This window comes from Macaca thibetana, chromosome 11 (assembly GCF_024542745.1).
Source record: "Macaca thibetana thibetana isolate TM-01 chromosome 11, ASM2454274v1, whole genome shotgun sequence".
Lineage (NCBI taxonomy): Eukaryota > Metazoa > Chordata > Mammalia > Primates > Cercopithecidae > Macaca > Macaca thibetana.
Genome location: NC_065588.1, coordinates 19,412,481 through 19,440,362, shown reverse-complemented (window position 1 = coordinate 19,440,362; position 27,882 = coordinate 19,412,481). Strand labels below are relative to the sequence as shown.

Below are 27,882 nucleotides of genomic sequence, written 5' to 3'. Positions count from 1 at the left end.
GATGGAGTCTCTACAATGCAAAGATCAAGTATCCTCCTCAGGTATTTAACTTGCTTTGCCAATTCATTTTCTTCCTGTTGAAATATTTAGTAAGCACCCGATATATACAAGGTTTTGTACTGTCTACCAAGAGGAAACAAAAATATAGTTTAAGACTATAAGGGCCTTAAGACCAATACTATTCCATCTGAGTTTACTAGGCTAAATTTCAAACAAAGAAGAGTAGCACAATTATACTTTTTCAAGCAGTCTATAGCATTGGTGGAAAGCGTTCCTCAAAGCATACCTTATCCACTGGAAAACAGACAAGTGCTCTGTTTTACTGCTTTATTCTAGAGAAAAACTTTTATGTTAAATTTCAAGTTATCCCCACAGCTCTGCTCATTGCCCTCTTCTTTTACTTTTTTTTTTTTTTTGCCAGATAAAATTTCCTGTTCATACAAAAAAAAGTTGAAATAGTTTCTCCTCACTTGAACTTTCGTAGCAACCCATGACCTATGATGTCATAATGTCTCAAAAACATCTTTGTTTAAAATGTATACTGAATATTCCAATTCATCATCACCACAGTAACTTACTGATTAAGTTTAAAATACAGACTTAAAGCCATGTTAAAACATTTTCAGTGGATTCAAGATAAATTTTTAAAGAGAATAGAAATATTCTTCTGTATACTTAAACTGGGTAGAATCTTAGTTGGAATCTGAAAATTCAGCAACTTAAGGAAAAAATTGTGGATCTTAAATTAAGACTTTCAAGTCAAATAGAGCAAACTTGAAGCCCTACTTCTACATTTCTATGTTTCTAAGTATAGATGTATAATATACTGGGAGTCATAATATGAAGCAGTTATTGTTAATTCCTAAAACTTGTTATTCCTTTCACATTCACATACAAAAAGCTGATTTAGATCACTTCAATACCTAACTATATTATTCACAAAAAATATGTACAGCAAGTCATTCTTCAACTGCTTCAGAAAACTGAAGTGAAAATATTTAACACATTTATTAAGAATTTCCGTATCATGTTTTCCTCATCTAGACTTGAAAACTAGAGTAGCAAACACACAAAAAACTACAGTAGCACAATTATAAGAAAAAAACTATTCTTTTTTTATTCTTAAGAAAAAACTTTGGAAATTCTTCTAACAGACCTTGAAATCACAAGGCTGCTGCCGAAAATGCAAGAAAACAATTATGCCAGAAATGGCAAAGTGTAAGACTTTATAGGCTTTAGTTTGTACAATATAAATAGAATGAAATTACAATGGTATCATGCATCCATATGAAACAGGGAAGAAGAATTTATAAGCAAAATAGCTATGTCTAAAAACAAAATAAAAAACTTACCCAACATAACCTACTTCTTAAACTAATGCTTTTAAAACAACAAAAATCAATTTACATAGTACAATTCAAAGAAACATGAATTGATATTATTAATAAATCTTGCCTGGCCTCTACAATTAACAACAGAACTCTTAATTTCTTTAAAAATTAAGAAATGTCTTTAAATGCTAAATAAAATACTATCTGTAATATATAATCTCCTGCCATTATATCGCTGTTAAATTTTAAGTCAGTAAAGATTCCTATTTTGAATCATATCACTGATATGGCCCAAATAACTGAAGAATTAAAGAAATAGCAGCTTCTATTAATAAGTTTAGACTAGTATTGATATATCTTAAAAAAATTATATAATGTACAGTGTTAGTACCTCCACAGGAACATCTGAAGAATTATTCATCTAATTCTCTTTGGAGGTCTAGGGGCAAATCAAGCATCTTCTCTGAGTAAGTTAAAAGTAAGGTATAATAAGATTTTAAATACAAACCTTTAGGTTTTAAAGCAATTTGTGACTACTATGTATTCATGTAGCCTAAAGTTAAGGAGGGACGAAGACGAAGATATTTCCAATGCTCAAATCTTAAAATGTTCAAGCATTTGAAAACCTAATGAATATATTTATATTTCTACAACAATATAATATTTATAGTATGTAAATCCTTTGCAGTAGACATTGTGCCTGGCACTAGAGCTACAAAGACTATTTGCCATAGGATCATTAACAGAGGAAAAGGACTACTGTTCACTTAGCCATTAGCTATTTATTATTAATACATAAAAGTAACAAGAATTACTCACCAGGCTTCACCAAAATCAATTCTTAAAAGGATATTCAATTACAGGCAAAAAGGACACCGGAGTAAAAATAAGACTCAACTCTTTTGTCTTCGAGCTGTTCTCAATGAGCACTATGGGGATGAAGCACTGAGGAAATATACTGTGGTTGTGAGGCTGGCCTGCCACTCTGGAAGTCTGACACCAGACTGACGTCACACTCAAACATGTCATTGCAGCCGCAAATTAAGGCAGCTCCTCCAGGAAGAATCTGTTGTGATTATGCATGCCTTCCAGCCATAAGAGTAAAATATGATTTCAATTCCCTTAAAATTGGCATATAGCATAGGATAAAACACCAAGATACATGGCTGCAAATAGTTATTGAAGAAAGCATTTACTGAGTATTAAAATAAACTTAGCTCTAAATAAATGGATACTTCTTGTTTAAACTGTAAGCACACCAACTAAAATGACTCTAAAAAACAGTTTTTCCTGTTCTTTCCAAGACGATACATATTTGTTTCAAAAATTCAAGCAATAAAAGGTATATAAAAGGCTAAAACTGCCTGGAATTTCACCACCCAGAAATGATGATGATGGTTGCTCAGTTTTATCGATCACTTACTATGTTAAGCACTTTACAAATTCATGTGAGCCTCACAACCCAACAAGATAGATTCTATAATAGTGATCTCCATTTTACTGAAGTAACTAAGGCACAAAGTAGTTAAGTAATTTGCCCACAGTCACAATGCTAGTAAGTTAAACAGGATTCAACCCCGGGTAGAGTGCCTGCGCTGCCCAGACATTTGATTACCAAGGTATACTAACTAGCAGAAAAGATAAGAGTTGTTAACATTTTGGTGAACATCACTTCAAACCAGAGTTTGTAACATAAACATTATGGTACTTATTTAACAGAAGGAAATAGAACTATACATGTTGTTTTGCAACATGCTTTCTTTCACTCGATAATACGCTGTGGACAGGTTTCCATGTCAGCAATTACATTCCTAACTTTGCTTTTGTAATGACTGCTCAGACATCTTTGTGCTTTTCTGTGTTTAGCTATGTAGGATAATTCTCAGAAGCGGGATGGATAGGTCACAACATGTGCATGTTTTCAACATTTACACACACTATCCTCCAAAAAGAGGTAACAATGTATATTTGCACCTGGGTGCATTAAACTTCTCCTTTCCCTACATCTCAGCTCATACTGAATACTGACAATTATTTTTCTTCTTTGCAAGAAAAGTCATCACACTGTTTTAATTGTGCGTATGTTTCAATTTAAAGTGAGGTTAAACCTTTCTTCATATGCCTATTCACATAGAAGGCAGTACGGCTTAAAGGTCAAAAGCACATCAGCTATGAAGTCAGATGACCCCAGTTCAAGCCCAGTTCCTTTTCTCAACAGTTTTTTGACCACAGGCAGGTTACTTAGCCTCCCCGTGACTCCATTTCCTTTCAGAAAATAAACAATAATGTAATCCTCATGAGATTTTTCTGATTATTGTATAAGAAAAACCATGTCAAGCAATTTGAACAGTGCTTACCACATAATACATGTTTCATTAAATGTTGACTGACATTTAGTGGCTGACTGTATTTCTTCTACAGTTCCTGCCCTTTACCCAAAATGGGGATTTTTAACAGTGTGTGGGCAAACCATTTTACAAAACATATTGTACGTACCTTGTTAGAATGCTACTGATATAAAAATTTTTAGATACCTCAATCTGAGTTGTCTTACAACTAAATCTAGCACGCAACATAACTGGTGCTAAAACAAATTCCTTTCACATGAAACTGCTGTAACAAAAATTAAAAATAGCATCTCAAGTTGAGAAAACAAAATTGTTTCATCATGTAATTTGAAATATAGATAAGCAAGCCAACACAGTTTGCTATAACCAGAAGGGTTTGCATATGTTTTAGAGAAGTAGTGATTCATGATATTTCTCATTTTTTTCAGTGAAGGCTTTGTTAGTTTCAAATATGTTCAAGTTTAAGCTCCTCATACAATAGAAGAAAACAAATCCATTCTCAGAAACATGAAAAAGAAGTCAATGAAACAACTTTTCCACAGTTCTAAAAGCCAAGGACAGCCCCCTTTAAAAAACAAATCAGAGAAACTAAAATTAAAAAAAAAAGCTATAACCTATAAACACTGTATGAAGATTAAAATATCATAATATTACTATCCTTACCCCCAAATCAATTTGATCTTCTATTATATAATAAAGTCTTCACTGTTCTCTCATCAGACAGCTGTAACAAAACACCTCTAAAAACTTACTAAGAAGGAATTTTGTATGATCCTGACAGAGCTGGTTTAGGTGTATTCACTGTTGTATATGCTATAAAATCACCCCATTTGAAGGCAGACATTTTTTTAATAAAATTGCAGCATGATGTCTGCATAATCACACAGTGGCATGGTGGTTCTGCATATGGCTGCCAGGAGAAAAACAATACAACGAATCAGCAGGGATGTGTCAAGAGACTCTGGAAGCTTATGAGGGATACTAAGAAGCATCAAGTCAACCAAGTGTTTGGTTTATGAAGTTACCAGTACCCTGCACAGCTTCTCTAGAACCTGTGAGGGTCAGGCCCTTTTATACAGTCACCTTTTACAGAAGGACTACCACAGGGAAAACACAGTTGTGAAGGGGGGAATAAGATAAGGTCCCTGCTCTCAAGGCCCTAACAGCCTGAAGTGACAGTTTAATAAGAAGGAGAAAGAGCTGTAAACAGATCATTATAACACAACCTCATTTGTAGAGCACAGAGGAGGAAATGGCTAAATGCCTGGGGGAATCTGGAAAAGGCTTAACAAACTGACAGCCGACCTGACTGTTTCAAGAGGCGATTTCAGTTACAGGTAGCAGTAGCTATAAAAGCGCAAATCTAAGATGTAATCTAAATTTTACATTTAAAAAGGATGCCCTGTTAAAGAGAAACTATTCATTCAAGGAAAACAATAGGTTACAAATAGGGCAATTCTCACAAGTTCCTTGTAAACTTCTGCCCAGTTTTCCCCAAATGTCACTGACGACAAGCTTAGCTTTCTCAATTCTGCCCAAACCACATTTTAGGAAAAGAAGCTTAGGAGGACTGTGGATCAATGCTCCACTACTTCATGGGAGCTAATAACGTCTTTAAATCAAGGGGAATGCTAAATCTCAATTAATCCTGATTCTCTTTTCATGTTATCTCTATACTATAGGTCAGGAACAATGCTTCATTAAAAAGCCACAGAAAAAAATCTCATGAGGGCCTCCAAAGTATTCTCCACCAAATAACATGTTTCAGCACATTCCTCAGCAATATTTGTGATAATGACTAAAGATCTAATTGTGATATTTATAATTTTTCAGCCCTTATGTTACTCTACTTCTCAGTGCCATTTAAAACCTTGACCACTTTCTTCTTCCAAGTGCCAGCCTTGACCTTGACTTAACCTAGTTTCCCAGCATTCACTCTAGTAAACAGGCTTCTGTTCAAACAACTAAATCCAGCATGAGGTGTTCTGAATACCATAAATTGGTACCAATTTACTCATCACACATATTCAAAGTAGTTCTTTTAACGGGTAAGAAACAGATCTCCTACCAATCTCTTTTCCATACAGTAAGTAATAGTGCTGTACAACACGATGCATGCAAATGTTTCACCAGTTGACTACTGATTTTTATTGCCTAGGTTATTTAATACAAATTGTTCAGATCAGAAAAATACTAGTACAATGAGAAGAGTACAACCGCATATTATATCCCAAGTTTAAACAGAGGCAAAAATTAAGAATAATGATAATCTCCTTTCCCTCTTTTCCCCAAATCTCCAAATTCATTTATTTTGGTGTAGCATGTACCATTTGTTCATGACTTAAAAAAAGAAAAACCAAAGTAACATAATTACAAAAGTAAATTTTAAAATAATTTGAAAATACGGTGTCGTTCTCTCTTTCATTTCCTCATTATCGTCTGCTATAAGTTGGTAATCAGGTAAGGAGTAAATCAGCTTACAGAAATTAAACCCTTACACCTAATGATTACCTGAGGTAGGCTTCAAATATCCCATGAACTTACAGCACAGGTAACCACTATAGAAAGTGAAGTAGAGTATAAGAATAAACTCTATGCCACCAAGGAAGACAATCGATGTGGGTGTGGGGCCAACAACTTCTAAACACAATGCTAGTCTCGTCATCCTCATTTGATACTAACATAAAAGTTCAGATATTTTTCATCCACTACCCAATACATGTTCAAGGGTTGCTCCATGCTATCATCTTGGTTTTCTTTTAGAGTTGAAATTTCACTACACAGCAACCCTTAGAAAAAGTAACTGGAAGAGTTGAATGATTTAAGAATCAAATGAATCCATAAACACCTGCTTAGGAAGAGACCAATTATAATGAAAAAGCCCTTCATACATTAGAATCTTCCTCCCCAGAGAGTGACAACCTCTAAAATACATTTGCTTACTAATGGGATTCAGAACCATGTAATTTGAAAATATCAGGTTCTCAACTTATCAATGACAAGTAAGGCCAGTTTAATAAGAGACTAACTTAGACATTTTTTGTTCTCCTTATTTCTTCCAAATCCTTTCTAAATTCTTTCCACTTCTTGTATGAGATTAGTAGCCACAAGTTCCTCCTTCTGAACTGTCATAACTTGCATATCTCACTAATTTACATTATTCAGGTCCAGCTTAAATGTTAGAGAGATCTACCAGCTTAAATGTTAGAGAGATCTACCCCCATCTCCCTCACTCAGGTAGTTCCAGTACTACATATTAGGAACAATCAGCATAACAAACAAAATTTGGAGACATGAGTACTTCCATCTCAAATAATCTGTCAATATAAACCATTTTCACACCAGGTGGAGAGTATATACTCATGGAGACTGGACTAACATCTAGTAAGTTCATTCATACAGCCAAATACAAACCAAAATGAGAAATACAATCTAAAAAGCAGCAACACTTTGAGCAATAAAACTAATCCTATTTCTTCCCTGTGTCCTTGTTTTCAGATGGCATCTCAGCTTCTGAGCTATAGGAGAAATGTGTGGTTATATTTATACCTCCTTTGGCATATTTAAACTCTATCTTTGGGTGCTTGAAGACAATTTCTCTCAATGGAAAAAAACAGACTGAGTGGTGACTCTTTTAATGGACTCTGGAATCTACATTTTCAGCTTAATCACTACAGTTCTAGAAAAATTTCCAGTCAAAGAGTATGTATGCAACAAATGTATAAAAACTTAAATTTACTGATTTTATAATTAAATATACAGTGGTAATAAAAAATTACATTTGTAAAAATTTATGCTTTATGAAAGATAATCTTCAAATTCTAGCATAATAAATTATGATTCAAGAACACACTGATGAATATGAAATCACAAACATGAATATGAAATTAACTCAAGCTTTAAGAGTAAATATATATTTATATACACATATATATTATATATATATGTGTGTGTGTGTGTGTGTGTGTGTGTGTGTGTGTGTGTGAATTCAGTTGTAGTTTCCTTACCTAGGTCCTAAGTATAACCTTTTGGATGAATATACATTTTTCAAAATTGACAAAAATTGCATCTATTTATGTGAATGTACACTTGTGAATAGCAGTTTGTGACTTACACTCTAACTGTATATAAAATGACTTTCACTCTGAAGGAAATAAAATCTAACTCGTTTTCTACAGAGCCTGATTTACCAACAATATATCTATTATTCAAGTACTAACAGTCAATTCTACACTTGTACCATCTGCTTGGAAGACACATGGTATGTTTTTGATGCAGGAATAGAATTAAACATATGATAGTGTTACCAGTTTCATTATCATAAAAAAAAAAAAAAGGCCTCAAAGAAACTCTTACAATGGTTGCTTTGTGTGTTAGCTTGATTTACTTATTAAGAAACTCCTGCTTACCCTTTTGTAGGGAAGCAAGAAAATACCCTGTTTTAAAAAAGTTTTACTACCACAGTACAGGACAGACTGTGTTATGGAGACTCATGATTAAGACACAGCCTTAGGACCTAAAAGACACTTCTATCTCTACAACGGACTCAATGAAAGGTGCTGAAAAAGTAACTGACTTCATAAGTTGTCCTTGACTCACCATGATATTGCATAACAGACACAGTCACGTGGTCTCATGTCAGCAACTCCAACCAAGACCATTTGCCTGCCAACATCAAGCTTTACTGGGGTATGGCTATTTTCCCTTAAAACCAAACAAAAAACAAACTAAATACTTCTCTGCTATGAGTAACTTAAAAAACAAAAACAAGTTTTAACTGGCCACACTTCTACATTCATATTTCTGACACTGGAGGGCAGATTTCTTTTTCCTTTTTTCACTTCATTTGTATAAATTCCTTTGTCAACAAGTTTTTTCTTTCCTTTTAAATGAAACCACTTATCCTTTATTTTGGAAATTTATTGAAAATGTTACACATACTGCTGTCTAGGGTTAAAAAAATCACACAAATGGTTTGAGATTTGATTACTTGGCTAATAATAGATTTTTCATTTATTTAGCAAATATCTAGAGTGTAATGCTTTTTCCATAAAATAAGCATTTTTCTTCTAGATCCTGTAGGAGAATTAAAAAATTAAAAGAAAAAAAGAGAATGTCTAAACTAGGTGTGGGTGGGTAAAGGGGCTAGATAAGCACAGAAGTAAAATACAAGTGAGAATATTAGATATGCTACTGCATAAATGAACTTTGGAGCCAGATATGCTACTGCACAAATGCACTTTGGTTGTCTAGATCAGAATTCTGGATCAGGTCTTAGGAAAACTATTGTACTTTTCTGTGCCTCAGTTCTTCCTTCATCTCTGAAATGCGTCTAATAACATCTTCCTCATACAGTTGTTATGATGAAACAAACGAAAACATTAAAGCCTTACAACAATAGTGTCTGACATTTAATTAGAGCTCATTATGCAATAGCTATCGTTCTAAAAGACATGCAGATCAGAAAAAACAGGGAAAAATATAAATGGGCTTTGAGTTTGAATCCTATAAAGGATAGGCAGGGTCTGGAGAGTAGAAAATAGGAAATCATGATGCAAATATATTGGGGTAAAAATGAAATGGTTAGTTTGGCTTAGTTATAATGCAATGGCTTAGTAGGTTGTGAGTATTAGACAAAGGGACCTGGGTGTAACATAGTAGGCCACAGACAGCTACTAAAGAGAGAAGGGTTATAATCAAAGGAGATTTATCAGCAGAGGACCACAAGTCACATGGAGGGTTGACGAGGGTTTGCGTTTATCACAAATGCCCTTGGGAAAGCTGATTTTCCCATGAAGTAGTTTCACTTACTGTGAAGCAGGACTTACACTAAGGACCCACCACAACAATTAAAAGCACTAAGCTGGGATCTTAGTGGGCTCCTACTGTCCAGAGGTGATGCAGAAATGAATGCGAAAGAAAATGAGATGTGATATGAACTTGAAAACAAGTTTGACTTAGCTTATATTACTGTTTAGATTTCGAATGAAATGTTCTCTTACAAAGGCTTTTGCAAAACAGCTGCTACTGAATTCTAAACCTGGTTAATCTTCAACAAATGCTGCTGTGGCAGAGATTGGTCACTGCTATCCACTGCTCATTCTTTTTTTCTTGCTCAGCTTTATTTAGGGAAGGAATGCACCCTGCAAAAGTACTACATTTCCTGGCTTCCCTTGCAACTAGGTACAGGCATGTTAATTAGGCATGGCCAATGAGGTGGGGGACCTTTTAGTTCATTTGCCCTTCTGATTTTTATACCTTCTGGACATAATGACAGCCATTTCAGAGCATGAATTAATCTTGAGAAAATCAGTCTCATCTAGGACAGTAAAGCAGGAAAATGGAAGGAACTCTGATTCCAACCCTAGAATACTTATCTCTGGGGCTGCTTTACATGAAAGAATAAACTACTCTGTGTTTAAACTGCTCACAGAAGCTCTTCAGCTTAAACCAATTACTGGCATGGGGAATAGGATTAACTCTACAAGAATAACTATTATTTAGACCCTGGGGCCAAGGAAGCTTACCTTACCAGAGCACATGAGAAAAAAGAAAAAAGAAAAAAAAAAAAGAAATCATTAGAACAAAATTGGGATCCTTTCCAATAGGAAGAAAGTTGGAAGGAAGAGTGCATAGCAATTTGGTAGGCACCAAGAATGGTCTATCACATTCTGCGACCCCCCAAAAAAGTACATTTAATCAATCAAAATGTAATTTAAATGAAAAAGCCAGTTCTGTGTATTAAGTAACTGAAAACATTAACAATGAGCAACAAAAGATTAAGCTGCCAAAACTTTAAGTTTTGCATAATAGAAAACATCACAAAAGAGGTACTGAACTGGAAACTGGAAGGATATAATCGACTTCCTTATACAGTAAAATTACTGTCAATCAAGTAAAAAACAACTTAAAAATTGCTATACAGAAAGATTCTCCAATTCTAAATAATCTGTATAACTCTTTGAGATTCCTAAATTGGCTAAATATTTAAAAAATGTTACCTACATATTAGATATAAAAGACAAAATGAGAAAGGAATAAGGCATAATAATTTAAATAACAGAGCAAATTCTGTTCTTAAACACTGTTCTTAAAAAGTACGTTCAGATGACTGAAGATCACTGACATAAAAAATTATGACTATCTAAACACAAACTTTAAAAATGGACCAGTTTCACAGCTTTTCTTTGAAAAATTTCATAACAATATATGCTAGTGTTATCTAACTATAACAAAAAATTCCAGATTGTTCATAATTTCTTCTGGAAGTCCAAGAGTCAGTTCAGGATCTCAGCATAAATATTTAGTATTGACAGGAATGTAAATGGTGCAGATGCTATGGAAAACAGTTTAGCTCAAAAAGTTGGACACAAAATTGCCATATGACCTAGCAATTCAACTCCCAGGTATACATACTCAAATAATTAAAAACAGGTATTCAAATAAATACTGGTACATAAATGTTCACAGCAGTACTATTCATGATAGCCACAAAATGGAAAGAATCCATATGTCCAATCAACAAATGAATGGAAAAACAAAATGTAGCATTTACAAATGATGGAATATTATTCAGCCATAAAAAGGAATGATATACTGATACATGTTACAACATGAATCACAAAACCATTATGCTAAGTGAAAAAAGCTAGACACAAAAGATCACATATTGTAGAATTCCATTTATAAGAAATGTCCCAAATAGTTAAATTCATAGAGACAGAAAGGAGATTAATCTTTGGAACTGGATAGAGGTGATGGTTACATTCCATTGTGAATGAATGTATTAAATACCAATGAACTGTACCTTTTAAAATGGTTACTTTCACATGATATGAATTTTATCACAGTTGAAAAATAACTAACGTAGTATTAATATGAAATATGTAAAGATCTGAAGGAAGATGTGCGTCGGAATTTAATCAGTTCTAGTTAGTAGTATTTTGACTTGCTTTAATCACACAATTTTCTACAATTTTTCTCCTGACTGAATATATCCCGGGACAAACTTCATTACTTCCAGACCTCTAAGAAGACTTAAAATGTGGGTCTACATTCAGATTAATCCCCACAGTGCAAATGGAATTGCCAAATTGCACATCCAACTTGTTCAGAAGACAAACAGGTTAAAAAGCATTCCGATCTAAACCACAAATGAAGGAGATTCTAATAATTTACAGTTATGAAGATCACTGAGGAAACTTTTTGGTAGTTTGAGACCCTCTAGCATCACCTTATAATGCTTTTGTTGCTTCTCATGAGAAAAATGAGATTAACAGATTTTTTCCTACTATCTTGTTCATCTACAAGGATCAGAGTGGTCCTCTATAGAAGGTAGACCACACAGCATAATGTAATGAGGGAAAATAATAAGCAAGACCTGCAAATTCTATACTAAAACTCCACAAATGCTAAAATTAAAACCCCATATTTTCTAGAAGTTTACTTGTTTGCAAATTTTCAATTAAAAAAGAGACAGAAAATTAAAATCCTGCCCTCAGATGTTTTAGGTGTAGTAAGCAAATTCTGTACTGGTCCACAATTTCTGCTCTGAGGAAAGTAATGAAAAGGGCTACATACTTCTCTCCTGTGAAATGGAAGCTGGATGTGGCTCTGACACAGGCAGTAGGCATTGGTTTATCATCTCTCCCCAAAGATGAGTAAAAAGAAGCAGTTTTGTGGCCCTGAAATATTGAGACTCTCACCTATGGGGAAGCAGACTGAAAGTAGCTATAAAAGGACAAGTACTGATGGGCACTTCCTACTGTATGGAATCAAGGGATCGCAAAAACCCTTTCCACTGGTATCTGTCCTTCATTGTCCTAAAACTGCCATCCCATTGTGGCTAACAGAAGAGATAACCCCAATTTTAACAGATTCTTTTTTCCCTTTTCAATGGCGATGGGGTCTTGCTATGTTGCCCAGGCTGGAGTAGAGTGGCTATTCACAGTCACAATGATAGCACACTATAGCTTTGACCTCCTGGCCTCAAGTAATCCTCCCACTCCAGCCTCCTGTCAGCTGGGACTAAGGGTGCACATCATCATCCCTGGCTAAAACACTATTTTTTCCAAGTAAATGTCAAAAAATTTGCTTTTAGAACGTGTATATTGTATCTATATATTTAAAGCCATATACTTTTGAAATCATTATCTAATGAAATATTACTTTTATTTAATTAGAACACTGAATGATGGTCATTGAAAATGCTTTAAGCACAAAGAGACAGTTATTGAAGCAAATTGTCTAAAATTCTGTAACTTAGTCATATTTATTTAGAGAAGGCCATTTAAACTTAAACCATTTTATGCAACAATTTTTTTTTTTAGATGGAGTCTTGCTTTGTCGCCCAGGCTGGAGAGCAGTGGCGCAGTGTCCACTCACTGCAAGCTCCGCCTCCCGGGTTTACACCATTTTCCTGCCTCAGACTCCCAAGTAGCTGGGACTACAGGCGCCCGTCACCACGCCCGGCTAATTTTTTTTGGTATTTTTTTTTAGTAGAGATGGGGTTTCACCGTGTTCACCAGGATGGTCTTGATCTCCTGAACTAGTGATCCGCCTGCCTCGGCCTCCCAAAGTGCTGGGATTACAGGCGTGAGCCACCGCGCCCGGCCGCAACAATTTTTTAAAAAAAAATTTTCATATGGCCTTATTTGGTTGTAAATAAGGTAGGTGTTCCTTGGGATAATGTTTTACTATGAAATGCAGGAAATTGGTTTACACTATGTAAGAGCAAAACCCACTGATAATGGGCAAGTCAGTGGGAAAAGAAGTTAACAGTAGAATTCTGTCCCAGAAAAAAAACAAAAACAAAACCAAAGTCATTCAATTAAACCAGACTTCCAAACTTCATCATTCCTGGACCTCGTTAAACTTCTGAGTGCCACATGTACTATTAACAATACTTAAGAGTTACTTTATTAAGAAAGCAACCTAGTCTCATCCTAAACAGTATCTGCAAAATTGCAGATTTTTATTTTTAAAAAGCTATATTTTTCTAACACACAATATTAAAATGAGAAAATTTCATCCACATACTACCTTGTTACACTGTAATTACCTTTAAAATACTTCAGTATCAACAGTGGAGGAAGACAGTTAGTTAATATATTAAATATCCTATCAATGATTCACATTCAAGGAAACCTAGACAATCACACCGGCACTACAAGTATCACCAATTCTGTATTAGAGGGTTCATTAATTAGCATAAGGGATGTTGGAAATATTTTTTCACAGTGAGATGAGTGATACTCAAAGTATGTGGTTGGTTCTCTAGTCTTTACATAAATAAGAAACAAGATCCCTGGCAATCCTGGGTAGCCAAACAACTTTGGAGCAGTGGTCCAGTAGAGAATTTTATTTGGCTCTTCCTCCCTCGCAGTGAAGGATTCTGCTGCTTGACCCCATTAACTGAGCTGATCCCTCTGCCAGAATATTATGTTTTGAGTTAATCTTTGATGTAAGGTGCTTGTTGCAATGCCTAAAAAGAACAGAGAGGGACTCTACTATTCTTATAGGAACAGTTTAAATGACCATTTTGATACCTATTACAAATGCCCAAATTGGTTTATCTCAGCTCACAACATACCTAAAAATCATTTTATATACTATCGGTGATATGTATACCATGCTTTGGGAAACATCAAATTAAACCTGTACAAAGAAAAAGTGAGAAATTCAAATCTAACAAAACAAACAAGTATGGCTGTGAATTAAAAGTCCCAGATTTCCCAGGTAAGTTACTGGTGTTCTAAAGTATTGGTATATGATCTCACAATGAAAACAACTATATAAACATTCCTAGAGTACCCTACTTAATTTACCCTAATACTTTTTTAAAAAACAAAAACATTTTAACAGCTGAAATTAGGAAGCTTCTTTCATATCTGATGGATTTTATGATCACTGTCCACCAGGCGGCAATTATGATATTGTTTGTATTACCCATGTATGCTTGAATAAAAGAGGTAGAGTGTGTGTTAATGTCTCGGCAACCCTAGAGACAATAGCAGAGCACACATTTCCACTTAGGAGCCACTGGTTGTAGGGGGAGGCACTTGGCAACAGTCTGGATACAGGGATCAAAATTAGGCTAGGTTTGCCTAACTGCAAAGCGATCTGGATGGTATCAGGTTTGATGTCACGCAATAATGAAAAAAAAAAAAAAAAAAGACAAAATTTCATTCACATGTATTGTTCCTCCTTTCTCCATAAAACAATCAAATGTTTACTTAATAATATCCCTTGGATTACATGAGTTGATTCACTGAGCAAAAATTTAGGCCAAAATTAAAGCAAACTGGCAGCTACCCCCAAGTGTGGTGTCCAATCAAGGAATGTCTTTGGAAGGGTAAGCAGAGACTCCAGCACCTCCTACTATATTACACTTCACCGACTGCACATATTTACAGCATCTGCCCAGCTCTCAAAGGCATTTGAGCTTGTCATTCCAGAATTAAACAGTAGCTAAAAGAAAACCTGATGTGCTGACATTTCAAAAGTTATTTACACATCCCTGTGGGTCTGACTCAAACATGTATTTTCTCTGGTACTGACTTTCCACTTCCTCTTATTTATATATTATTAATTGACTGTCTTTTTATTATAGGCCATTTCAAAATCTTCATAGGAAGAGGTTGGTTATGACTAAGTTGCTATTTCAATCAATAATTATTGAGTATACATTGTAATAAAGGATGGTGAGTGTGAGGTGTCCACATGTGTGAGTGCACTCTGTAATTCCCAAAGCTGAGAACAAACAGATCATTAAATTAGGCTCTGCTTACATTTGCAAAAGGAAATTGTACCAAGATTTTTACAAAGCACAAAATTATTTGAAGCATAAAACAGAAATTGTAGACACTAGGAAATGAACACAAATGTTCCTAAATCCAACCCATCTAACTCCAAAGGATTAAAAAAAGGTAGCTTTGTTTGAGGATCTTTCTTTGATAATCTCAAAGAAAGCTGGACTGTGGGTGTGTATAAATATATGTAAGTATGTATACCAATATAAACATACATATTCATAAATATACATAAATATATATATACACACATATATATATTTTAGAAATGGGGGTCTCGCTATGTTGCTCAGGCTGTCAGGCTGGTCTCAAACTCCTAGGCTCAAGCAATCCTCCTAACCTCAGCCTCCTGGGTAGCTAGGACTTCAGGCACGTGTCACCATGCCTGGTAATATTTTTAAAAATTAACTGAAGTCAATTGTTTATTCAGATTCCCTTAGGCTTCACCCAATGCCTTTTTCTGTTGTAGGATACCACATTATGTTTAGTCATCATGTCTCCTTAGGCTTCTCTTGGCTATGATAGTTCCCCAGACTTTCTTGTTTTTGATTATCTTACTGAAATAAAGTATGTAGTTTCGTTTGTCTTTTGTCTTACAGACTCCCTCCATTTCCAAAGTTAATTAGGTGAGCACCTTTTTGCCCCATGACGTTCAGTGAGGTTGCGTCACACATTTGTAATAGCCTCCTTTGTCATAGTCTGCATTCTACCTTGGGATCTCCTTTGACATCCCCAAGGATTTTTTGCATACAATCAGGTTTTACTTTTTGTGTTGTAAACGTCAATGGGTTTTGACAGACAGTGTCACATAAACATAATTACAGTATCATATAGAATAGTTTCACCACCCTAAAACTCTGCTGTGCTTCACCTACTTAACCGTTCCTCCCATCCCCTAAACCCCTGATCTTTCCACTCTATAGTTTTGCCATTTCCAGAATGTGTATGGGAATAACACAGTATGTAGAGTTTTCACATTGCCTTCTTTCACTTAGCAATATGCAATTTAAGACCCATTTATGTCATTTTTGTAGCTTGACAGCCCATTTCTTCTTACTGCTGAATAATATTCCATTATTTGGATATACCACAGTTTATTTATTCATTCACCCATTGAAAAACATCTTGGTTGCTTCCAGTTTCGGCAACTATGAATAAAGCTGCTATAAACATTCAAGTGCTGGTTTTTGTGTGGACATGTTTTCAACCGATTTGGGGAAATACCTAGGAGCATGACTGCAGAATCATATGGTGAGACTATGTTTAGCTTTAGTAAGGGACTGCCAAAATGTCTTCCAATTTTGCATTCCAACCGCAATGAATAAGAACTCCTGTTGATTCACAATCTTGCCAGCAGTTGGTATGGCCAGTTTTTTGAATTTTAGCCATTTTAATGGGTGTGTAGTAGTACTTCACCGTTATTTAATTTGCAATTCCCTAGAGACAAATGTGTTAAGCATTTTTTTGTATGTTCATTTGCCATCTGTGTGTTTTCTTTGGCAAAGTGTCTGTTCAAATCATTTGCTCATATTTTAATTGGGTTGTCTGTTTTCTTATTGAGTTCAGATATTTTTAATGAAGGAATTACGCTTTCTGTTAAAATTCAATCATTTGCTAGACAACAGATTACAAATAAATTTCAACAATTTGTCTAGGTCTGCATTTCATGTAGGAACCAATAATAAACTACTCAACTTTTCAGTTTTCTTTTTAAAAGCAGCACAAAAAATGGAATCAACCCAAAGGTCACAATCTCTTACGGAGAAGATATTAAAGATATGAAGGTACATTCATAGAAATAGTGCACACCATAGCTTTTAACATGCGCACTATAAGTTCTGACCACATTTTGGCTTTATAAAACATGTAAAGTTGTATTGTTTAAAATGAGTCATGAATGACATAGCTTGTCCACTACCAGGGCTCTAGCTTACATCTATGTTTCATTTTCATACCTCTGTCAAACTTAATGACACAGAGTGCAAGCTAGTTGACGTCATTTAACTGACAACTTTTCTCAAAGTATTGGGCATTTCATCTGGAAATGTGGCTAACAACTATTTAAAGACAATTAACTTCATTTTATATAGAAATTACAACTGCATTCCATGAACACATACGATTGATGAAAGCATTTACTCAAAAGTTAAAAAAAAAAAAAAAAAAGAAAAGAGAAAAAAGCAATTGGAGAGTTTCTTGGACTTTCTCTGTGTGAAATTCTTTCTTTTTCTTTTTTTTGGGGGTTGGGGGGAGAGATGGGAGCAGTTTCCAGCATTTTATTATGAAAAGTTTCAAATATAGTTAAAAGTTGAAAAGTTGAAATAATTGTACAGTTAACATCTATACTCATCATCTAGGTTTTATAATTACATAATATTGTATTTGTTTATCACACATCTATCAATCATTATTCTATCAACTCATCTTTTGTGTGAAATTGTTTTTTGAAAAAAGAAAATCATTTTGAAAGTATTAACTGTTGTTTTATGGTATGCTTGACAAAACCAGAAAGGTACTTCTATTGTTCCTATTTTTTAAATGACTCCCCCGTCCATACCCACATCAAAACCAATTATATAAAGATCTTTTATCAGTTATTTTTCTCTGAATGACACCAGAAATTGAGCCTATACATCAGGTACAGAGAATAACCTTCCCCTCTGAAAAATCCATGGGAAAAAAATTCAATTAAAGCCTAAGATTAAAAGCAATTTAACTGTATTTTAAAAATAAAAATAAAGGTATATGTAAAATGTTATATTAGCATGCTTTTAAAATAATAACAGGTAACCTGTAAGTATTCAATGTATAGTAAACAAGTCTCTCTAAATTATGAATGCCAAGTCAAGGGAAGAATTTGAAAAAAAAAAAAAAAAAAAAAAAAAAAGAAGGGAAACAGGAGTATCTGGAATAGCATACATCCAAATAACTCACAAATCTTTTATAATTATTTCCCAAAACAACACACACACACACACACACACACACAAATAAAAAATAAATACAGTCCTACCAGATTAAAAATAGAAGTGTAATCAACAGAATTGTTACTAAAATATTTGATTCCATCCCCAATTTGGAAATATAATTTAAGTCTTATTCACATATACAGTCATCCCTCGGCATGCTCGGGAAATTGGTTTCAGGACCACCTGCTTATATCCAAATCACCACCCCCGTGTAAACCCAAATCAGTGCATATGCAAGTCCTTGCGGAGCCCATGTATATGAAAAGTCAGCCCTTAGTGTATGCAGATTTTGCATCCTGGGAATACTGTATTTTCAATCCTCTTTTGGTTGGAAAAAAAATCCACATATAAGGGGACCAGCACAGTTCAAACCTGTGTTGTTCAAAGGTCAACTGCAGTTTCTTTTTCAACAAATAATAATTATTTGTGGGCTTTTTTCTTTTTTAAAAATGTAATAACATATAGAGGAAAATGTAACAAAACTGATCCCATTGCCCAGGATAATCTGCTGATATATAAAAATAAATAAACACAATATATACATATAATTAGATAATTCAAAGTTATCGAGGCAACCTTTCTATTAACTGTTTTAGATATACAAATTATTGAAACACTCCTCCACTCCTTTTTACTGGAGCAAAATCAATCATACAATTTTAGGCATGTCTTTTACAAAGAAAATATTTTATGGAGAAACACTGTTATTCTACAGGATTTTTGGATATCGCTGCAAAGACCATGAATTTATAAATACAGATGAATATGTTCTTACCTCTTATTCTTGTTGCATCTAATGAAATTTAGGTTTCTTTCATAAATGAGAATAAAATGTTATCTATTCAAGTGTTTAGCATTCAAATATTTATCCTCTGTTCCTGCCAACTAGATATACGGCATTACGTTTTAAAAAATCACTGGCATCTTTGACTTTTTAAATTACACGGACAGTTAAGAGCTAGAAGTTGGGCAAAAATAACTCCGTTTTCTTATGTGACACTGGAGGAGAAAACATTTTGTGCAAACATTACCGGTAACCTGTTATAACTCTCTGTGGAGTGATGTCCCTGATGTATCCAAAACAATGCCATTTGACAATCCTATCCCTCTCTGATTTATGTCCCCCAGACACAGAGAAGTCACTGATTTTTCCACTGTTCTTAAGCTTCTAACAAGTCCTGGCAGATAATCTTACTTTCTAATTTACTGAAATAACTTAAATCATCTGACGTCTTCTCTCAACCACCTGTGGTAGCCAGCCCCCAAGATGGTATCCAACAATCTTGAGGCAGTCATTCAGCTAAACTGTAGCAATTTCCTGACCCACAGAAACATTTATTGTTGTTTTAAACACTGTATTTTGGAATATTTGTTATGCAGCAATAGGTAAGTTAATGTAATCCATTTAACTATTCTGAAAGCTTGTAAATATTGTTAAGTCCTCAAATTTAAAAAGCACACTTCTTCCCTCCACTCTTTCATCTTTCTCCTTCTGCCAAACTCCTCTAGAGAGTCCACACCAATTATGCTACTGAAACTGTTTTCTTAAAGGTCAATCAATATTCTCATCATTGCCACATAAACGATCTCTGTTTCTCATACTGTTGATGTCTACGCAGCTTTTGACAACTGGAAATCTTTACATTCTTGGCTTCCACAGCACTGAGTTCTCCTTAGCTCTGACCCAGGGAGAATTTTCCGACTTGGACTAATTTTCCAACTTCCTTCATGTGCTGTATTTTTATTCGTACCTGTTGAACGCTTTTATTCTGATTCGCATCCCTACCTTATCCCACAATTGGCCTAATGACAGCAACAAAGGCAACTGGCACAATTAAAATTTATTAAGCACTTATGTGCTAGGCCGTATGCTAAGCTCCTAACACATATATCATCCCGTACATATTTAGCCTTTCCATTAACTCCTTGGTGCCTAAGTATATTCTGCAATTCTCGGTAATCTACTGCTTTAGTCAACCTTTCCCTTTCTGGGAGTAAACGGCATTCCACACGTGTAATTCTCTTGTTTACTATCATATCAATCATCTCTCCAGCATATAGAATACTGCTTAACACATAGTAGGTGTTTATGAAGCACAGAGTAAAATATTTGTTGCATGACTGAAAAACCCCAAGTATCCCTTTTAATACTATGTTTATTGATTATAATACTTTTAAAAATCATAATTACAACATGGGGATGAATCCTTGGCGTTGCCATTTTGAAGGTCAAAACCTGTCTAATATTGGCCATTGCATTTACTTAATATAGACAATATTGTTGTAAAGTAGTCTCATTGCTATGACTATAAGACATAATCAAAATAACGACATCAGTAATTACAGTACTAAGAAAAGAAGCCATGGAGGACATTTTCTGGAGAGAGAGAGACAAGGAAAGAAGGATTAGAAGCATTCCAGATTATGTTTAACATATTAAGAGGTAACAGTAGCAGGCAGACAATCAGTAGTAGATCTGGAAGATAGTAATCACATTTATAAGAAAATATGATAGGAAAAACCTATGTCTCACCTTCATTTTTTCCATGTCCTAATAACAGTTCTTAGCCCACAGCCACCTACACAGTGAATCCCTTAGGTAGTCTAGGCTCTGCCCTTAGCAGAACTTTTTTGTTTTGTTTTGTTTTGTTTAGATGGATTCTCGCTCTGTCACCCAGGCTGGAGTGCAGTGGTGTGATCTTGGCTCACTGCAACCTCCGCCTCCCAGGTTCAAGCCATTCTCTTGCCTCAGCCTCCCGAGTAGGTGGGACTACAAGTGCCTGCCATCACGCCTGGCTAATTTTTGTATTTTTAGTAGAGATGGGGGTTTCAGCACGTTGGCCAGGCTGGTCTCGAACTCCTGACCTCAAATGATCTGCCCACCTCGGCTTCCCAAAGTGCTGGGATTACAGGCATGAGCCACCGTGCCTGACCAACAGAACACTTAACCACTGGAAGGATCACATTAGTTTAGGACCTCTAAGAATCACCTATATTCAGATGAGTCCAATGTTACTCTCTTAGATTTTTTCCAAAGACAGCTGTAATGAAAAACCAAAGGAAGCCTGCCTATTTTGCTGCAAAAATTTTGTACAGCAAATTGTCTATTATACCACCCAGAGTTCCTAAATAAAAATCCACATGAGAAATTCTATTCAAGGAAAAACTGTCTCTCTGGATAAACCAAAGTGCCTCTTCTTTCTGATAGCATGGTAACTTATATTTCCCTGTTACAGTGGAAACAGAGCTAAAACTGAAGTTCAACTACAGCAATGTTATTGACTTTCACGTTTAGCAAGTTTGTATTTTGTGATTTTCTTTACTTCTAAACTTACCTATATCTTATTGCTTATGCTTACCTTTTAAGTTTTCTAGGGAAAAAAACAATACAAATAAATGTAATTCATACCCAACTCAACATTATACAACCTTTTCTAATACATATTTTATAAGTTGGGGGCTGACGTGTTGTTAAATTATCATTTTACCTTTGGAGATACAAATTTACTCAGAAAGCCAAAAGTCAGTGCTTCTTCAAGCATGGTATTATATTTACCATGTTGGCAATTATTGAGTGCCCATGATAGCTCATGTTGGCTAGAACAATTTTTTAAAATTTGCTGAATTACTTGAGACTAAATTTAAAACTGCTAAAATTTGTAAAGGGGTCTCAGAGAGTAGAATAAGGCTCCTTATATGGCTTATTTTATGAAATGTTCTCAGAAGAATATGATTATATGATTTCACATATAAGAATGCTTTACAATTTTTAAAAAGCATATCTTGAAGTGCGATGGGATGCTGTTATCCAAACTACTATATGCACTGCCCCTTACCCCCACACACAAGGATAAAATGTTAGCTGTTAACATGTCAGAGGCCATATTTCCTTGGCCATTTCTGCATGCTAGAAAGCACTAAACACTCAATAAATAAGTTACTCGGCATCTGGATTCTATTATAGCTTCCGTATTATTTATAACTCATAACATACTTTTATATTTTACATTTTTAAAAAAACCTTTTAGCTAGCTGGCTAACCTAAACAAGCTTAAACTGACAAGGAAGTTCCAAGTATTGCAAAAGAAGAAATAGTTTTTAGTAAGCAGATACATTTTAGAGCAATTTTTTTTTTTTTTTTTTTGAGATGGAGTCTCACTCTGTCGTCCAGGATGGAGTGCGATGGCACATTGATCTCGGCTCACTGCAACCTCTGCCTCTCAGGTTCAAGCGATTCTCCTGCCTCAGCCTCTGGAGTAGCTGGGATTACAGGCATGTGCCACCATGCCCAGCTAATTTTTGTATTTTTAGTAGAGACAGGGCTTCACCATGTTAGCCAGGGTGGTCTCGAACTCCTGACCTCAGGTGATCTGCCCACCTCGGCCTCCCAAAGTGCTGGTGTTACAGGCATGAGCCACTGCGCTCAGCCTATTTTTTTTTTTTAAGGAAAGAAATATGCTGCTTTCAAATGAAAGGCAGCATCTACCCATGCAGATTGATTGATGTGATGAACAACTCATGGTTTTCACTTTCAGATGGGTTCTTAACACCATCTGGCAGACAACTCTTTCATTTGCTTTCATTCTCCCTTTAGCAGCTCTTCTAAAATTTTTGTCACTCTCCTTAAGCCACTATCCTAATCACTCCCATGCCCCAAGCAAATATTTGTTGCCCTCAAATCTTAGGGTAGTTAAGCCCACCCTCCATCATATGTCCCTCGATCTGTTTTCTTCCCAACTTCCCTGGCACCTTGTCCTAACAATTGGTTCTTCTCTTCCCTCCATCTTTAACCTTTTCTCTCTACTGGCTCCTACGTACCAGCTGAAAAACACACTTTAGTCACTCCCATTCTTTGAGGTTGTTGAAATTTCTCTTTTCCTTCTCAAACAGGCTATTTGCACTTCTTACTCCCTCCCTCCCACCTCTTTCCCTCCTCCATTAACTGTAATCTTAATTCTATTCTCCCTACTGCCCCAGCAAAGGTCACTGATGTTTCTTTAACTAACAAAGTCAAAGGGTGTTTCTTGGTCCTCATCTCAAAGGGCTGACGTGTAGCACCTGAGACAGTTAACACTCCCCTCTCCTGGTTTTCCTAATCTCAGTCCTCTCGTTGTTTTACGCTAATCACTTCTGCTAGGTCTGCTCTGCTGATTTATCATTCCTTTACTCAGCAGCTAGACATTTGTTTCTTTTATGGTTCTACCCCCAAACCTTCTTCATTTTACACACTCCATATCCTTAGGTGGTTCAATCCATTCCTTATTAATCTTCTTATCATTCAATAACAATATTGATGTTTTAACTAAACCTATACTTTCTAAATCTATTGCTCTGATAATATTAGTATTATCATAATAATTATTATTTTGTTGTGTAGAGCCCTATATCCACTTTTTGCTTCTCAACAAAAGGAATATCCTATCTATATTTCAAACTTAAGAGGTCCAATCTTTATTCCCAATTAAACCTGTTTTTCCCCTGAAAATGTCTCATCTCAAACACAATTCAAATGCCAGAGAGAATCGTTCTCCCTCTCACATTCGCCTGCCATCCCAGTTTATCAAACCTAACATTCTATCCCTTAACTTACGTTGTATCGATCTATCTCTATTTCTGCTGCCACAGTTTAAAATCCTTGTCCCATTTTCAACTGTACTATTTCAAACATTAAGAAATCTATGCCCTATCTCCTCCTCCTTCAATTGGTCCTCCACACTGCTGCAAGTTTCTCTCTCTAATATGCAGTTTGTCCTGTTCTGCCCCCCACTGAAACCCTTAAAAATGACCCTCACCAAAGCCTGCAGGATTGTCTGTGTTCCTTAGCACGAGCACAGATGTGCCTTCCTCATCTGCCTGTGCTCCCTGCCCCTAAGCACCTCACACTGAATACCCTAGCAGCACTGAATGACCTGGTCCCTGAAGATATCTATAACCTTTTGGTCTTGCTGTTCACTCTTGTCTAGAGTGCCACGCATCCCTGCTTTTCTACTTAGCAATTTTTGTTCAAAGAAACCATGCTTAGCAAATGCTTACTCATCCTTCAAAACCCAACACAGACATAATCTGCTCTGAGAAGCCACCCACTCTCACATCCTTGGGCAGAAGAAATCATTCCCCATCCATGCCACTGCACACAATACACATACTTCTCTCTCACTGTACGCAGCACCTGCTCCAGAGGGATCAGTCACCGTCTTTGAAGATTTAGGTCACCTGGGTCTGGAATGTGTAAATAATCTCATGTTTATTTCACTATCTGACATAAATGATATTCTTATAGACCCTACTTCCCCTATGTGGTAGATTAGGAGTTGTCTGAATTCTTAGAAATCTAGTATAGGTACTGGAACAAGACTGAAAACAATTCTTCAGTTTAGAGATTAAGAATTTTGGAGTTACATAGATCTGGGCTTAAATTCTAACTCTGCCACTTTCAGTCTTCGTGAACTTGAAATTAAAAAAAGAAGAAAAAACCCACTCTTCCCATGTATTCCTCTTTCTGAAATGGGAGTATCTTCCCTGTAGATGCTGTGAGGATATGTTTGATGAATTTATGAATATACTGGTCATGCAACATTTCAAAAGTTATAAATATTTAAGATTAAAACTAAACTAGTGAGCATGGATTGATTTTTCTTTTTTTTTGTTTTCTTTCATTCGAGACAGGGTTTTGCTCTGTTGCTCAGGATGGAGTGCAGTGGCACAATCTTGGCTCACTGCTACCTCCACCTCCTGGGTTCAAGCAATTTTTGTGCCTCAGCCTCCTGAGTAGCTGGGATTACAGGCACCCGTCACCATGCCTGGCTAATTTCTGTATTTTTAGCAGAGACGAGATATCACCATGTTGGCCAGACTGGTCTTGAACTCCTAGCCTCAGGTCATCAGCCCGCCTCAGCCTCTCAGTGTTGGGATTACAGGCGTGGGCCACCACATGCAGCTGATTAATTTTTCAAAACCTTACTTACATTTACTTGAAAGTAATGTTTTAACAGATGCCTTATATTTTTGTTTCTCTTTCGACTTCGGTTGATAGCTGCCCCATGTTTAAAATCTTTTTTTTTTTTTTTTTTTTTTTTTTTTTTCAGATGGAATCTCTCTCTGTCTCCCAGGCTGGAGTGCAGTGGCATCATCTCAGCTCACTGCAACCTCTACCTCCTGGGTTCAAGCGATTATTCCACACGATCCCAACTGTGACAAAGACTTAGCAGATGTGACTGAATTACCAAAGTCACCAACGTTGTGGTAATTTGTTACAGTAGTCATAGCAAACTAATACAAGCCTCCATTAAATAAAATTTATAGGAGGTCATTGATTTGAACTGAGCTCCTGCATTAGGCTCAACAGACCAAACCAAAATGGAGTTACTCATGCTGAAGTTCACACCACCAAGCTAAAACTAAGTTGTTTATCTGACCTTCCAAGAAATCAGGAGAGGAATGGAGATAATAGCCGAATCCCCAAACAGGTCAATTTTAGCCGGCATGATAAGGCAGTACCTCCTGCTTTGAACTTTATAAGGAAAGTAACTTTGGAACAACCAATCTGCTTTTTGTTCTCTGATTCAGCTTTCTTCAGCCTTTTTTTGTCAATAAAACCAACCTCCTCTGCTCAGTTCATCACAACACTCAATTCTATTTTATAGGATGAGGTCTTACCTGATTCTAGAATTGCAAACAAAAGCCAATTAAGATCTTTAAAATAAATTTTTTGTGACTAGGTCATTTGATATCTTCTATTGACTTAAAACAATAGAAATTTATTTTCTCTCAGCTCTAGAGGCCAGAAATCAGGCCAAAATCAGTTTTAATGGGTAGAAATTAAGGTATTGAGAGGGATTCCATAGACTGTAAAGGAGAATAAGTTGGCGTTTGCCTCTTCCAGCTTCTGCATGCCTTGGTTTGTGGTCCTATGACTCCATCTCTGCCTCAGGAGTCGCACTGCTCTCTGAAATCTCCCTCTGTCCACCTCCCCTTCTAAGGACACTTGTGACTGCATTTGCCACTGCCCTCCCCACCAAGATCAAGGAAAACCTCATCTCAAAGTCCTTAATTTAATCACATCTGCTACGTCTTTGCCACAGAAAGTAGCCTTCACAGGTTCTGGGATCAGATTATCACTACACACCCTGAAGTGGGGGAATATTATTCAACTTTGTGGGGGCAGGGTATGTGTCATAAAACCAAAGAACAAAGTGTAAGGGCAACTCTCTATCTTATTCATATCTTTGGTATATCTGTAATATTTTTACAATAATTATTTCATACTTTTTAAGTATTAAAAACAAGAAAAAGAATAAAATGTAATATTCCTCCATAAACCCTAGACAACACCCCCATAAGCCTTAAAAACCATGGCTAGGTTTCATGTTAATGTCTAGATTTACAGCAGCAACTCTACTGAACATCATTGTTAAAATTTATAAACAGACCAACTCTTCAAATAAAAAAAAAAATGCTTCCTTATTAACTCTTTATAAAGTGGAGAAAAGGCAGTAAAAATGACAATGTCTCTGACCAACCAGGAAACATAAACACTGATTAAGTCTCCCAACATTCCCATCCTTTGCTCTGTAATTTCTACTTCTTATTAACCTTAGTAATCCATCTCCCAGATAAATTTGGCTGGCTAGATATTAACTACTGCACTTCTTCCTTTCCTGCCTCTGACAACCTGACCTCAAAGGAAAAACATGTTTTTGATATATACTTAAAAATCATACTTTCTTACTGACTTAAATGATAATTTCAGATATTTATTCTCAAGGAAAATGTATAGCTCCAAAAAAATTATGCATATATCTAAAACATACCTTTCTGACCAAAAAAAAAAAAAAAAAAAAAATCATAGCTCATCTGGAATGGAAAATAACCCAAAGATGTGTGCTGGACAGCAGACAAGCTGTACACCAGACATCAAGAAGAATGGGAAAAGATCCCCAGTCCTAAAATGCAGAACCTCTTTCACTGGAAATCACTCATGTTAAATGACAGCTAGGGGGAGAAGTTCCATTTGTATTAGTAAGTCACAGGTCCTCTGTTCTGGATTTACAGTCTTTTACCTTTACAAAGTAGATTTCGGACTTACACTTTTAAAAATGTCAGAAATAAAAATCTCTGAATATGTGTAGCATTTTACTAAGACATACCAGGGGACTTCAAAAACTTGTGGAAAAATGAAACTAAAAGATAAATATTATAAACTAATCCTTAACATAAACTCCATTAAGGTTAAAACACTTCTATAAATGAGAATACCAGCCATTTAGTCCATCCCTAAATAACTGAGAGTCCTAAGAATTTAACCATGTCAATGTAGTCTTTTTCACATTATTAACTGAATACAAATGGACATCCTTTAAAATCTTTAAAGATTTTTTAACATTAGGAAACAAGAAGTCAGAAGAAGCCAAATCAGGATGATGAG

The 27,882-nt window shown here is 35.6% G+C and overlaps 1 protein-coding gene across 26 annotated transcripts in view; it reads right to left on the bottom strand.

The window, feature by feature from the left end:
- The window catches only part of PLEKHA5 (pleckstrin homology domain containing A5), a 249,599-nt gene that overhangs the window by 137,616 nt on the left and 84,101 nt on the right, over positions 1-27,882 (bottom strand). Inside the window, exon 1 of one of the 26 annotated variants that reach the window (XM_050747580.1) lies at positions 2,151-7,444. The exons of the other annotated variants lie outside the window; for them this stretch is intronic. The gene's annotated coding sequence lies outside the window, so the exon portion shown is untranslated. Of the gene's footprint in view, positions 1-2,150; positions 7,445-27,882 lie in introns of those variants that run through there. 26 annotated transcript variants of the gene reach the window in all.